The sequence below is a fragment of the Lissotriton helveticus genome, chromosome 10 (assembly GCF_964261635.1).
Source record: "Lissotriton helveticus chromosome 10, aLisHel1.1, whole genome shotgun sequence".
Taxonomy (NCBI): Eukaryota; Metazoa; Chordata; class Amphibia; order Caudata; family Salamandridae; genus Lissotriton; species Lissotriton helveticus.
Window position 1 is genome coordinate 176,655,574 of NC_136071.1, and position 14,569 is coordinate 176,670,142.

The 14,569-nt window shown below is 48.7% G+C and overlaps 1 protein-coding gene across 7 annotated transcripts in view; it reads right to left on the reverse strand.

Moving 5' to 3' along the window:
* The window catches only part of LOC144786082 (actin, cytoplasmic 1-like), a 77,270-nt gene that overhangs the window by 36,944 nt on the left and 25,757 nt on the right, over positions 1–14,569 (reverse strand). For 2 of the 7 annotated variants that reach the window (XM_078665032.1, XM_078665036.1), the window contains exon 2: positions 3,508–3,595. The exons of 4 other annotated variants lie outside the window; for them this stretch is intronic. The gene's annotated coding sequence lies outside the window, so the exon portion shown is untranslated. Of the gene's footprint in view, positions 1–3,507; positions 3,596–11,097; positions 11,205–14,569 lie in introns of those variants that run through there. One more of the 7 variants, XM_078665034.1, reaches the window with a different exon arrangement.

The window sequence follows — 14,569 nt, forward strand, 5'->3', positions numbered from 1 at the left end:
ACACAAATCCAAAATAATGCCCCCTGAAGTAACGCTGAAATGAATACCTCTGACAAAAATGTTTCTGAAAGTAAGACCGGCAACCATTGCTTTTACAACTTAAAAAATGCAAAAGCCAATTTTGGAAAAATTCAATTCTATTATTGGTTTCTATGAATTTGTAAATGCCATTCCACCTACAATTTTTAATTAAACAGTTTAAATCAAATGATTTGTTAGTAATGGTATTCTATGAAATCATTTTCTTATAAAATCACTGACAACAGGATAGACCAAATGCGTGCCATGCAAATAACATTTGTAAGTTGTCAGCCAGGTGCATCAAGGCTTGGGAGGCTGATGTAATTAAATACATCAACTCACTGTCAGTGCACCAACTACATGCCAGGGTCCTGGATTGGAGAATGGAGAGGGGGAGGGGAGGGCCATTGGGAAGCATGGGTTACCCCCATCTCCCAGGTGTCTGAGATCTGGGTCTGGGGATGCTGGATGATCTTGTAGAGGGATGAGCTGCATACTCTACCTACTGCCTGGGTTGTGACTACTAGTTTTAACTTTGTATTTCTAGGGGTTAGTGTGAGAGGCTGGCTTAGTATATGGTGCTCACTTATGTAAGTGTAGTACCCTGCACTAATCCAGACAACTCTTATGGTGATTTTAGTGGTAGCTGTGGAGAGCAGCCTTAAGGCTTAGTCCAGAAGAAGTGTAAAGCAGCTTGTTTTTACCAGCACTTAATCTTATGGTATAGGTTAAGTGAAAATGAATCACACAGTGTAGTTGTACTAATAGGTATTTTATTACAAACACTCACTAACCCAATTGTACTATCTCCTACCCGGAGATAGAAACACATTACACACAATACTTAGGAAATAGAGCACATAAGTAGCACAAATACAAATACACAGTGGTCTCCATGGGGAGGCTGAACCATATACTACAATAGTGGAATGCGAACCACGACTCAAGTCAAGAATGGTCCCAGAAGACGTACAAGTGTTGGGGACCCAAGCAACCACCCAAGGTAAGTACCCAGGAACCCCACGAAGGCCGTGTGCAGAGTGTGAACTGACTGAGTGATCAACAAAAGTCAATAGGTAAGTCGCGGTTGCAGTTTTAAAGAAAAAGGACCCTTCCCAGCGGACCCTGAAGACACCCCATGGAAGATGGAAGGTTGGAGAGTCACTACACCCTTTGATACCCCAGGAACCAGGATATCTAGACCAAGGAAACCGGGTGCATAGGTGTCATGTGATGTAGGAAACCGCCGTAGACCACAATGGAGGACTTCAGGAAGGTTGCAGGTGGAGAAGAAGACAAAGGAGTCCGGTGGAACCCAAAGGTGGATTTAAGATTAGAGGTACCTGCAAGCAGAGGGGACAGAGTCTATGCCACTCAGGAGTGACCAGATGTGGGAGATGCAGGTGAGGTTGACGGTGCCCTTGAAGTAGCAGCTGTGCGGACCAGGCAATGCTGTAGAAGACCAGTAGCCATTCACAAGCTGTTCCATGTCGGATGTCGAGGGCCAAGGGGTCTGTGGCCATCAGGGGCACAAACAAGCCTTGGCAGCAGCAAACAACATAGACAGCAAACAAGGTGCAGTGTCAGGACCAGCAATGTCCAAAAGTCAGAGCAGGCCCTGAGCAAGCAGGGGAGCTCACTGGAACCAAAGTAGACCCTCAAAAGGACTCACAGGCCGAAGGCACAGGAGTCCCAAGAGGACCTCGAGCGGCTCACCAATCAAGAAGGCCCACGGTGCAGAGGAAGTGGTGAGGGCAAAGATGTTGCCGCAGAAGTTGCTTGAGGTTGGAGCTTCTTGGAGCCCAAATATCTCTGTAGTAGAGAGTCAACAAGCCTTGGCAAGTCGACGAGGTGCACAGGGGTTCTGTTCCAGTGGTTCCGACGAGGGATACTGGCCTCAAACTCGGTATGAAGACAGTGCAGGCCTAAAGGGAGTTGCAGAATCACCACCTGTGTTGCGGAGCTTTTCGGAGTTCATGGAAGCCCAGGATCAGCAGACCAGTCAGCTGCATTGCAGTGCCTGCAGATGGTGGGGAGTGACTCCTTCACTCCAAGGTAGATTCCTTCGGATCTCTTGGATGTCCACAGGACTGGTGAAAAACCTGTATGGAGCATGGCCATTGTAAAAGACCAGCAGGACGACGAGACCAGGAACAGCAGGAATCTTACCCGGTGCAGTCTCGGTTCCCAAAAGTGACGTCCAGCGAAGTCCAGAGTGTCTAGACAGTCGAAGTTGAAGTGATATGTGATCTGAGCCTTGTCCTACGACGAATCTAGGGACCCACCCACAGGTTAGCCGTTAAGTACCCTTAGGAAAGGGTTGGGACGATTCAGGGTTCCCTCCCAGAGGAGGGGCTAGACATTGGGGAGGTTACTCCCATGACCTTGGTCCAATTTTGCGCCAGAGGGGGAGCGAACAGCTCCCTGAACTGACTTGAACAGGAGTATGCAAGGAGGGCACCAAATGTGCCCTTGAAGCAGTCTCAGTGGTGCGGGCAAGCGCCCCCACCCTGTCCTAATGCACTAAACCCTTTCTGGGAGGTGGTCACACCTCCCTCTGGCAGGGTATCTTTTATTCTGCCTTCCCCTGTTCGAGCTTGTCTCAGCAGCAGGATGGCAGAAACGTGCCTCTGGTCATTAGCAGCCCTAGCTTGCTGTCCGGTTCTGGAAGACCATTAAAGGGAGCACTGAGAGTCTCCCAGAGGAGATTTACAGTGCATGGAATCATACCTCCCACACCTGATTCCAACATGTTTGATACCAAACATGACAGGGTTCGTAACACCCAGTTTAGAGATGGTCATGGCATGGCCACTCTATATGTCGTAATGGCTGAATGCACTTACACGAGGGAGAATGGACTCCGAAAGGTGTAGGGGTGCTTGGCTCATGCAGGAGCACCCTCACACCTAGGACCCAGCACCCTGCCTTCAGGATTGAAAGACCTACCTTAGGGGTGTCTTATAGGTTTTAGGTGTAGTGTCCCCAGAAAGAAGTAATAAGCTTGACCTAAGGAAAGCAGAAGCGTATGAGGTACTTAGTAAAGTCTAAGCTAATTTTGTTGCAAAGGCACTAATACAAGAAAGAAAATAGAGCCCCCTGCCTCATGGTTAGGTAGTAAAATACAGCCATAATTGTAGTATAGAGCTCCCTTCACACCCTTGGGCGCCAGTGCCATTGCACCTGCTGCACTGTTGATAGCGACACCCCTGATCTATGCGGCTGAGAAAACCACTACCATGTTATCTTATTTTGCCAGTGGTCCAGACAACATCCTCTTCCAAACACGCAGGTGCTCAGGGATCAAAAAGCTATTAAGAAACGGCCGCTTCTCAGGTCAGAAATGTTTTCAGTGCCTTAACAGCCAAATGTACCAAATACTTCAATCTAGCACCAAGGAGTGAAAAAGACGGCTAGGCAAACAAAATTAGGAACTATAAGATGATAAATAAGCAAAACTAAAAGCCCTAACTGCAAAATACTCACAGAAAAGTGGACTCTGGATTGTACTTCGGGAAGAACATACAAGACCCGGAGATAGAGACTTCCAGAGAAAAGAAGACCCCGAGAAGCCCTATAGAAAAGCACATAAAAGGGAACAAATATTCAAGAAAACAATCTTCAACATTTTCCTTTCTTTCTTCCCAATCACTTTCCAATATCTTTATGGACAGGGGCGTGGTCACCGGGATATCTCAATGCTGGACAATGAATCAGAAGGCCACAGGAAACATAGCATTCCCTTTCAGCACTTTTAAGAAAGGTGCAACAAATACTTTCCGGCTGACAAGGCATTTATGAAGAAAACAACTCCATAGCGCAGTACAAGGATAAAGGGCGCTACCAACACGTTTGGTTCCCCGTTTATGGCACCTTCCGTCCAAAGCCCTTACCTAGTTTCATTCACTCCCTTATTCATACTAATGCCAACACCATCACCCAAGAAGAGACTTAAGTTATCCCCTCTTCTCTTTCTGACCGTCTTATTTTCTATTCCAAATCACAGTCAAATTGCTTTTTATTGTTTTTATTTTGTAATAGTTTCTGAATAAAGTCCTAAGTTCGGCCGAATGCACAATAAAAGTATCAAATTGGGCCTGGCAAGCCTCACAAGGTCCCTGCATAAACAAATATAGCCTGTATTTTTATGACCCTTATGAGTGCAAATGTGTATATTTTTTCTGAATATGATTTACTTCAAATACCCAAAGATAACGATTGATTTTGAAACAATTCTGTATTGGCTTTGAGTCATCTTCCCAAGCCCCCCCAGATAGGTGACCCCTGTCGTGGGGGTGGGGCCGCTCGCGCACGTGGTAACAACACTGCGGCAGTAATAATTGCTCAGGACACCTTCGTGTGGTTTCTGCCTGGCTTCGACTGACTCGCCGGGCCATGCCTCCTTTATTTGTTGCTGGCGCATGATGACATGCGCCAGCGCTAGCGTGACCTCTCCGGCGCGGGTAGACTGCACCGCTACCCCGCACCGGGGACCATTACATTCCTTCTAACCTTTATTAAACAAACAAGCAAACAAACAAATAGTGATCATTTGGATCTGTTACCAGTCACTAGAATTCCAGTTCCAGGATCGTCACACCATGAAGTCGGCCAGCCTGGAGGATGCAGCCGGGTTTCTTCTCAGCCCATACCTGGAGTGTTCTCCCCGTGATGATGGCAATGATGGAGTCATTCCTTGCGAGGCTTCACTCTCCTGGGATCTCGCAGGAGAGCTCGGCAGACTCCCCGCTGGTGTTACCGGCAGTGGCAGTGTGTCCTGGTCTAATAGGTTCTCATCTTCAGTGGGGGTCATTCCTTGTCCCTCTGGGCCCTCTTCCGCCGCCAGTTGATGCGGCCTGGCTTCCGGATAGTCTGACGCCTGCAGGTCCGGTGTTCCGGCGTGCACCTTCTTGAAGAAAGAGATGTTGCGAGTGACTACTTCTGTTCCTCTCCAGGCTGTTACCATAGTGCCGGTTCTGCGGATGACTATCCAAGGCTTATGCTCAAATGGAAGCCGGAATTTGCTCCCAGGGTACCCATCTTTGATATATACATTGTCTCACACTTGAATGACAGACTTCAGGGCCTATCGTCTGGCACTGGCTTGGTCATTGGAGTTGGTCCGGTTGGCTAGGGTCCTTCCAGCGTCAATCTGAGATGGGGTCCAGCTTGGGTGATGCGGGATCGTGTCTCTTACTACTCGGCTCATGCTCGCCGGTCCCGCGGCTGCCTCGGTTGTGAGATGGGGCGTCATGCGGTATTCCCGTAGGAAACTGTATATGGCCCTCTCCAGCGGTGATCCATCGGCATGCGCAATGCGTATTGTTTTGTTGAGAGTACGCATGAACCGCTCTACTTCCCCATTTGCTTGAGGCCAGCGCGGGATCACCTTCCGGTGTTGAATTCCCCAGGTCTTTAGATAGTCCGTGAACTCTTGTCCATGGAAGGGTGGACCGTTGTCTGTCTTCACCACTTCGAATATTCCGTGGGTGGCAATGGTCTTCTCGAACTTGGTAATGACCTCCGTGGCCGTCTGACTCCCCACAATTTCAACCTCCGGGTACTTTGTGAAATCGTCGATGATTACCAGTGCATAGCATCCATCTGGGAGGTGTCCAAAATCTACACTCACGCACTCCCATGGTCGTTGAGGGTTTTCTTCTGTGATGACGGGGTGAGGGCGATCTGGTTGCCCCGCTGCTTGGCACCATGTGCATGTTCTGACTGTCTGTTCAACCAGAATGTCCATTCCTGGGAACCACACCTTGGCTCTCAGCCGGCTCTTGGTCTTTATTATGCCTTGATGTCCTCGGTGTGCGAGGTCTACTGCTTGCTGAGTCAGGCTAAACGGCATCACCAGTCGTGGCCCTCGGAGCAGACAGCCTCGGCTGTCAACCGAAAGTTCATCCTTGACCCGCACCAGTGATTCCAAAACGGCCTTTGCTTGCGGCATCTGTCTGATTATGGTGGACTGAATGGTGCGCCAGTCGTTCGATCGGACTGCGTTTACGGTCAGTTGTAAACATTCATCATTCCGGGTGGCTTTGACGATAGTCTCAAGGCTCATAGGCAAAGGTCGGGATCTTTCCAATACAAACCGGACATATTCTTCAGTGTCTTTGGCATCCTCTTCCTCTGCTTTGGTGGCCGCTCTGGGATGCCTCGAGAGGTAGTCTGCTGGATTGGACAAGCCCGGCTCCACCCGATAGTCATATCCCTGCAGTTGAAGGATCCATTTTTCAATCCTCAGTGGAGGTTTGGACGCTGATCCTTGAAACAGGGGATGAGGGGTTTGTGGTCTGTGGATACTGTGAACGGAAGGCCGTATACATAGACGTGGAAGTGCCGACAGGCCCAGTGGATGGCAATCGCTTCTCGCTCTATTTGCGCGTATCTCTGTTCCGTGTCTGTCAGTGAACGGCTTGCGTACGCTAACGGGGCCCATTCGCAATTCCCTTGCAATTGTGTGAGCACAGCTCCGAGCCCATATGGGCTGGCGTCCACTGCAACGTTGGTGGATCTGGTCGGGTTGAAGTATGACAGGGTCATATCTGCCGATAGGGCCGATTTAGTAGCCTTGAAGGCGTGTTCCCATCGGGGCCCCACTGCCAAGTGGTGGAGGATTTCGTCAGTTCCCTGAGGGGCTTCGTGAGGTTGGACAGGTCGGGGACGAAACGTCCGCAAAAGTTCATCATTCCTAGGAAACTTCTTATCTCCGAGATATTGGATGGTGCAGGGGCTTCTTGTACATCTCGCACCTTGTTGGGAACAGGGGCCACTCCTTGGTCCGAGAAGGTGTAGCCAAAGAAGCTGATCTTGTTCTTCAAGAATTGGCACTTCTCTCTGTGTCGGGTCAGTCCGGATTCTTTGATCCTTTGGAGAACCCCCCCGAAGTCTCCTGTGGTGATCTTCTATTGCTGACGCGTAGATGAGTAGATCATCACTTACATTTAAAACCCCTGGGAGTCCGCTGAGGACTTCACGGATGGTGTTTTGAAACACCTCCATGGCATCCGAGATTCCAAAATTGAGGCGTCGGTATCTCCTGAGCCCGACGTACGTAGAGAAGGTGGTGATGTATCGGGAGTCCGGGTGTAGTGGTAGTTGGTGATAACCGGACCTAAGGTCCATCTTCGAGAACCACCTCGCGCCGTTCAGTTCTCCCAGTATGTCGTCGATGGTCGGGGTTAGGTGACGTTCCCTCTTCACAGCGGCGTTTGGGAGGCGCATGTCCACACAGATGAGGACTTGCCCCGGCTGTTTCGGTTTCTGTGCCACTACGATCGGGGACACCCACGGGGTGGGTCCGCGGACCTTTTCGATAATCCCTTGCTTCTACAGTGCCTCCAATTCTTCCTCAACCTTCTTTCGTAGGTGGAATGCAATGCGCCTGTGCCTCAGCGCCACCGGTTGGACTGACGGGTCGATATGGAGAGAGACTTCCTTCCCTTTCAGGCATCCAATACCTTTGAAGACATCTTCGAACTCCTCCATGATGGCCTCTAGTTCCTCTTCCTGTACTGCCATGGCGAATGATATTAGCGTCAGCTCTTCAGCTGATTACCCACTTATCAGCATACCGCTGCCTTCCTTTGTCACGTACACTGTAGTGGGGATCTTGAGATCTTGGTGTTGTAGTTCAGTCTTGAAGCATCCCAGGAGCGGGATGTGTGTCTTCTGACCGTACGCAAATACTCTGATCCTTGCCTCTCGTAGGGGTGGGCGTGTACTTAGTTGGTTGTATACATTGGCAGCCATCAGTTCAATCGAGACCCCAGTGTCAATAGTGGCTCTTACCTCCTGATGGTGGACTTTGATTCTGCACTTTGGAGGTCGTTGTCTCTTCCGTCGTGGCTGATCAACTGCAAACACATAGTGGACCGGGTAGTCTCCCGCATCAGCTACAGTCTGTGCTGCTTCCTTCTTTGATTTCACTGACCGGCATACCGCCGCGAAGTGGTTCATCCACCCGCACGCACTGCACTTTTTTCCTCTTGCCGGGCAGTCTTGCATGCGATAGGGTGTGCCTCCGCAGTAGCCGCATTCCTTCTTCTTGTCCTGCTGTCTTCTCCCTGAGTTTTGGCGCACTTTCGGCCTCACCACGTTCGCCTTCTCCGCCATATTGACTTGTTCCGTCTTGATGGGTCGGTGGAGGGCCGCTTCCATGTGAGAAGCTCTGGCTTGCGAGAGTTCCTTTTGATCGGCTCAGGGTGAGGATGTCCGCTAGAGGCTTGCCGTCTTCCTGAAGAATGTTTACTCTGAGTTTGGACGAGTAGCACCCTTGAATTACCTGACCTCGAATTTCTTCCTGTTCGTCGCGGAATCCGCACGTGCTGGCCAGCTCCTTTAACCATCCGTGTAACGCGTCTAGCGATTCCTCCGCTTCTTGCTTGGCCTGGTGAAAAATGAACCTTTCGTAGTCTCTGTTTGCCATCGGCTCGAAGTGCGCGTTTATGGCATTGAGAAGCGTGAAATATGTTTTGGGTGTGGCTTCTACTAGTGTCTTGTAGATGCAGTGGGTGTCTTTACCACCGAGGTGGAGGAGTAGGGCTCTGCGCCTTTCCCGGGCTATGCCTGCCCCTTCAAAGTAGATCTGGAGGCAATCGGTCCAGTCTCTCCATCGCGGGGCAAGGGATGAGGGTGCTCCGTCCACCACGAAAGGCTCAATGGTGGGGATCGACGCCATCTTGGTGCAGACGCAGTCACACCTCGCGGCACGTGCACTGCTTACCTCCTGGGCGCACTAGCAGCCGTCTGGCCGAGGGTGAAGATGATGTCGTCAGAGTCTTCTTCTGTGAGCTCCTCCGGGTGTGCAGGAAGGGCCTTCCTCTCATTTAAGGCACCTCCAGGGGCGTCAGGGGCTGCCTCAGACACAGAAGACTCACTCTGGGGCCCCTAGCAGGCCAGCAAAAGGCCAAGTCACACTCCGTGGGCCCAGAGCTCAGATCAAAGGCACACTGATGGCACCAATCACCAGCCAATTAGGGTGATCGCTCAGCACTACATGGGGTTGTTTCTGCCCCTCGTCACCAGTGTTGTGGGGGTGGGGCTGCTCGCGCACGTGGTAACAGCGCTGCGGCAGTAATTATTGCTCAGGACACCTTTGTGTGGTTTCCGCCTGGCTTCGACTGACTCGCCGGGCCACGCCTCCTTTATTTGTAGCTGGCGCGTGACGACATGCGCCACCGCTAACGTGACCTCTCCGGCGCAGGTAGACTGCACCGCTACCCCGTGTCGGGGAACATTACAACCCCAACAACTGTGGTTTAAATGTGGGACTAAGATGGAGAAAAGCAGGGGCGAAGATTGCAGGAATAGGGAGGGTGCTTGGCGGATGTGAGTATTTCATCATAGTCTGCAATGACCGAGCAACAACGCGATGTAGAAAGAAGTAGGGAGGATAATAAATTCCACTGTAGCATTTCCAGGTGCGCAGCACCCATTGGGCTCAACGGGCTTCAGCCACCCCTGTCGTGTGTGTCAGCCCAGGCTGAGACAGCTTCGCGGGCTGGCGACCGTCTAATTGCAGCCGCACCTGAGTACTTCACAGGTCTTTAAATGACCATTTACTTGTTAATGAGGCTTTTGTTCTGTTTTCACCCCTTCTTAAAGCCACTCTGCCTATGGCTGGAAGAATTACCCCCCCCCAACCCCGGAAATCTTTTTCAGCCCCCCCCCCCCAAAAAAAATTTGGCTCTAGTTGCCCGCCTGAGCATTTCCCAATATTGCCAACAATCACTGCCAGCAGGAATCATAAATGGCAGTGGTCCCACAATCCTCAGAGGGGATCCATACTGCATGTCGCAAAAGACCATATGTACAAGCTTTTTTGAAAGTCGCTCACGGCCCAATTCGGAGATATTGGGCCATTTACCCAAGTACAAAAGCCATATTGCAATTCGGTATTTCAAAGGGGCGAGTTTAGGGCATCCCTTTCAAATCCCAGTTCACAGTGGTATGTATTAATGCTTTGCGACTGAATTACAGTTGCAAAGCATTCATTTTTTACTGACTGCCGAAAGATAATGGTCACCATTCGCAAATGAGAAGGAGTCCTCTGGGGGACTCCTTTGAGAATTTAAAAATATATATTTTTTAACAGCAGCCAGTGGTCCAGAGAGAAAGCAGAGTCCCACGGACTATTGCCTTCTCTTAAAAAATGAAAACGTTTCATTTAGCTTTTGAAAAGCATCTTGTTCTTGTTTTCCTTTCCTTCAAAGAAAACAAAGCTTGCTTTTTTAAAAAGCAATCGCAGACATGGTGTTCTGCCTACTCCAGCAGGCCACCATCACTGTGATTAATGTGCTTCCTAGTAGGTCACAAATTGCAACCTACCTCATTTATATTCAAGAGGTAAGTCATTTTGCTTTGCGACCACACTAGGAAGCGCTTTTTTAAAATATATTCTTTGGTACATAGGAGTTTCAAGATTTGATAAGTATCGCAAATTTGGAAATCACTATTCCTCATTTTTGTACATATAGCGCAGTGTTCCAAGCTTCCTCAATTTGCATATGAGGGCCCCTTTTTAGGGCGAGCCTAAGTGAGCATGCGTTGTCGCTTGTAAGACTCATGTATTTAATAATGGGCTTGAAAACCTGCCATTAATTCATTCGTTGGCATCATTGTCACTCTTCCTTGTTGCCTTTTAATTGGGCAGCACCTGCTGCGTGTCACTTCCTTTTCTTTCTGTGGCACTGGGACCAAGTCCAGATTAGTTAAATTTGATTAATGACCCTCTGCTGGCCATCGCTGCTCACACTGCGATGCAGGTAATATTTCTTCTAAAAAAAAAAAGCACTATGACATCGTCAATACTAGTTGCGTCACAGCACTCATTTACCATCTCCCCACCCGTACCTGTTTCTGCTTCCCCCGCCACCCAGTTATCCACTGTCACCCGCCCCCACCGGATTGCCAAAGCCATTAGCATGCCCATTCGCGAGACCTATTGGCTTTACCAATGCTTGTTTACTACCTGTTAGAGGAAAGAAGGCACTTTTATACTGGTTCCCCGCCTATTTTTTCCTTCCCAGTCTGACCCCGGCGTAGCAGTGTTAATTGTGTTGTTCTCACCTCCTTATGAAATCCCTCCACGTGCTGTGGTACGTCACTTCTGACGTGCCTTAAGGAGAGCAGCAGGCGCTGTAGAGAGACTGCACCCCTCGGGGAATTTACCTCAGACTGACAGACGACCAGCTGCAGCTCTGCGGTTTAAAGTGTGGCGGATGCTGGAGTTGACTCATCACGATGACGTCATCGCCACAGGGGATGGGTCACTTCCGTAGACGCTTAATGAGGCCCATGTTTATTGCACAACTGTTTTTTGAGTACACCAGCTTAACGCTTTTACTGCTGCCCTCCCTGTTATAAATAAAATATATTTACACCTGCATTCATCGGCTGGTGAATGCTCTGAACTGCCCACTTCTTGCTACGCTGGCAACGTCCCTCTTGACTTGCTCTTTGCGAAATAAGGACAATATCTTCTTCTGTATATTTATATATTTTTTTGCTGTTAGACTAAATAATTTCTCAACGTATGTCAATATTCAAGCCAAGCGTCAATGAAAGTAAAGGTGAGGTTACAGTACATGAAAACCGGCAGAAATTCTCTGGTACAAGTTAAGGCCTAAATTCCCGTCCCTATGCAAATGCGTTTGCATTAGGCCCAAATTCCAGGAGTCAGTTTCGAACCTGCACTTTAAACTTGCGGATGGGGCCGCAGTCTCTCTCGGTTGAATTGTATTAAATTCTTTTGTATTTAAAAAAAAAAATGTGTAGTCTCGATAAACCAACTGAGCAACAGCCTAGACAATCTGGCAAACTGTCTCGAGAGTGTTTTCCACTGGATGTGTGAATCTCGATTGAAACTGAACGGAGAAAAGTCTGAGATACTTCTCCTAGGCAACCCTCACAAACTGCCCCCACTCCTCCCCTGGCCGACATGCATGGGAACCCCCCCTACCCCCAAACCCGAGGTTAAAAGCCTGGGCATTTGGTTGGATCAAGACCTTAATTTTAAAACGCAGGCCAGAAAAACCTCGGGGACCTGCCTTAGTCTCATCCGTATGGCACGAAAGATCCTCCACCTGATCCCATTCCAATCTAGGAAACTACTGATGCAGGGATTGGTGAACTCCAGACTGGACTACGGCAACGTCCTTTACCTGGGGGCACCGGCTTCAGTCATCCATAAACTACAATGCGCCCAGAACGCTGCTGCCAGGCTACTAACTGGAACCAAATCAAGACTCTCGGCCAAGCCAGCTCTCAAGAGCCTACACTGGCTCCCGGTTAAAGAAAGGGTCACCTTTAAGACCCTATGCATTTCGCATAAAATATTGCAAGGGAAAGGCCCCCCTGATTCTGAGACCGTTCGTTAAACCCTACCACTCTAACAAACAGCTCAGATCCGACTCTCTCTCCCTTGCCAACGTTCCCAGAATAAAAAGGTCCCGATCCGGAGGGCGCCGGTTCGCCTACAACGCCCCAAAACTGTGGAACTCCCTCCCCCTGGTCATGCGGAAGGAACACAACCTCCTGGCCTTTCGGAGGCAATTAAAAACATGGCTCTTCCCAGAACCCTAAACATCTATGCTCTCCACTCCGGAACCTAGGTCATGCCAGCGCTGGGACGCCCTAGGGTAGCTATGCGCTTTAGAAATCCCTACTCATACTCATACTCATACTCAAATCGCCAAAGGTTTAACCGGAACTCTAGCGCTACAGTCTTTTATTGGTTTCTTTGCAGTGCTTAATTTGAGCCGGTGGTTTCCGGTGATTTACACCGGCACTTAATTGACAGTCTGACACATGCTGGGCTGCATGATTTAGAGTGAGTACAACAATAGTTGTTTACTAATTCACTTTACATTGAAAAAGACTATTACCTGCTGCCCAGGCTAATCTTATGGCCTGGAATAGTCTTGAGTTGTCACACTTGTGGGAGTGTGATGGTTAGTAGTTGGTTTGGTACTGCCATTGGAAGTGCTGGGAGGGGCAATGGGTGGTGTAGGCTGCGGTGGCCTCCTGATCAGAGCCCCGGCACTTGGGGGCTTATTTACAAGCCCCTTGCATCGCCTGTAGGTCCCTTTCTCCCTTATTAAAAGTGGCGCAGGTGTGGCGCAAGGGGCTTGTAAATAAGCCCCTTGTTTTTTTTTTTAATTAAGCACTGCCCTCTTCATTTGCCTGGTGGTTGTCAGACAGGGTTGTGGTGGGTTCTTCTACACTAAATTGTAATCCATTGAAGAAAATGAACCACAAAGATAGCTGGTACGATGGTATGTATTTATTTGAAGTACATACATTATTACACGGAGTCCACGGCAGTGTGGCGCACATCTCACGGCACAAGGATTAACTGATCCAACTGCTGTGCATTCAGAATATATAAAAATTCTAAACATTTCAAGGCAAACATGCATCTGTGGGCACATGCTTTTTAGGTCTCGCATGGCGTACTGCGCACATGCGCAGTCGAGCTCGCGAGATTTTATGTTTCAGAGTGAACTTCACTTGCGAGGGTTAAGCCCCGCCCCTCTTCTCCATTGGCTGGCCTCCTAAACGGTGGGAATAGATAGCCAGTCAGGTTTACCTTTTTATCTTTTGATCACACCCAGCCTATAAGTACTGAGTGATCAACTATTTTATTTTAGTTTTTTATTTTATTCGACTTTTTCATTTGATTCTTTGTATGTCATCAAAAGCACAGTTATCAAACAATCAAGAATGCATTCAGAAAACAATGTGCGCAATATATACAAGTGTTCAATATGTACAAAGTCAATACTCCGAATTCAGGGACACCAAAAAAGCATTTACAAAAAATACATTAGTACAATACAATGCAATAATTTTTAGATAGGCACCAGTCCTTCAAATTAAATACCAGAAGACAGGCGGACAACAAAGTTCAAAGATACTGCCTGCCTGTCTTACTGAGCCTGTGATTAGATACTTTTAGGATTGCACTACTAGGGATAGAGAGCGTGGTATTATTTTTGTCCCTAGTTGCACCCTTCTTCTTTGACACAGGCTCGGGGTCAACGCGTTTCGAACCACAGAAGGATTGTGGGTTCTCCTCAGGACACAGACTGGATAGAGCCGTAACTGTAAGTAATAATAATGGAATTTGGTGTTAGTATTGTGTTGCAATTACATTGAGGTGTACTCTCTGACTCAAAACACGGTATCTAAAAATACCTGTCTGTAGCACTCAATGGACACATGGATGGTGAAGCCTCGCACATGGATGGAGTTTCTGCAAAAACACGGGTATTTAAAGTGAGTAAGGGCCTCTACCGAAACGTGCTGCAGTTTACAACAATGGAAATTAGCCGGCTGCAATCCTACCTGAACCTCGGGCAGGGTGTAGTGCAGATTCATGAACCGGTCATTAATCCGGTAATTCGAGTTGTTGACTTGCTTCGTTCAATTAGAACTAAACGGAAATGTATAAGTGTACATGAAATTCATGTTCAAACGCACTGTAGCCATGCAACTAGGCACTATCTAGAGCATATATACTCACTCGTTCGATTGATGA